This window comes from Helobdella robusta (assembly GCF_000326865.2).
Source record: "Helobdella robusta unplaced genomic scaffold HELROscaffold_36, whole genome shotgun sequence".
Lineage (NCBI taxonomy): Eukaryota > Metazoa > Annelida > Clitellata > Rhynchobdellida > Glossiphoniidae > Helobdella > Helobdella robusta.
In genome coordinates this window covers 1404865-1406140 of record NW_008704742.1, presented here as the reverse complement: position 1 = coordinate 1406140, position 1276 = coordinate 1404865, and positions in this window count along the sequence as shown.

The window sequence follows — 1276 nt, the reverse complement described above, 5'->3', positions numbered from 1 at the left end:
CGCCAAACATTTGGTAGAATTTATAGAATATTGAAAATATATATATCTTTCATCAATCGAGTCACTTAACAATTTTATTGTCGCTTCCATATTTTTAAAAAGTTCTTCTTTTCTTGATAACTCATTCAAGAGTAATGTTTTTCTGTTTTTGATTTCTGCAGAAATAATGCGTGATTTAGTCTGGCGTGTTAATGTAAATTTTGGTAACAGACTGTTGTTAACGCAACATTTCAAAAATTCAACATTAAGTTCAACATTGTTCAACTTTTTTATATTTTTTTTAATTTATTAATTTCAGAGAAATTAGACATTTTATTGTTTTTTTTTTTAAAAAAATTTATTAAATAAATTTGCAAATAGCTATTTCGAGTTATAGATAACTCATCTTCAGTGCATTATGTATAAGGTATCTAAGATATTTGATAAGAAGGAACAAGTAATTATTAATTTATATAAATTATTTAATTAAAACAGAAAACCAATAAAATAAATTTAATAACAGTAAACAATATAAAACGCGATTTTTAAAATTTTAACGGCAAGATTGTTTATATTATGGTTGTTAAGGTAAATATCAACGCTCAGCCGAGAACCGCGAATTAATTTATTTAATTAACTACATATTATTAATATTATTTTTACAATATTTAAAAACGTTATTATTATTATTGTTAACGTTATTATTATTATTATCATCGCTGTGGTTCTTCTTGCTTCTTGTGATGATGTTCCATTTGCAAGTGATATTTGCGCTGTGAGGTGTGGCCTTGGTATCTACAGTGTTGGCACTGTTGTTGTTGTTGTTATTGCTGTTGTTGTTGATGTTGTTGGAGTTGTGATGTTGTTGTTAGGGTTGTCACTATTAATGATGTTCCAATTGCAACTGGTATTAGCGCTGTGGGTTGTGGCATTGGTATCTACAGTGTTGGCACTGTTATTTTTGATGTTGTTGTTAAGGTTGTCACTATTGGTATGATTGTTGTTTACATCATCAATATTGTTGGTGATAACATTGTTATAATTATTGCTGTTGTCGTAATTGTTGTTATAATTATAATGATTGTTGTTTTTATTTAGTAGTTTATTTTAAGGTAGAATGTTGTTAGTTTGTACTTGAATGTTCATGGAGGGATTTTTATTGCAATAACATCATCACAAACCTGAAAATAGCTGAAAAAAACAAAAAATATCTTTCATACAAAATAGCTTTCATACAAAACAAAAATCCCTCCATGAACATTGAAGTACAGTCTAACAACATTCTACCTTCAAATAG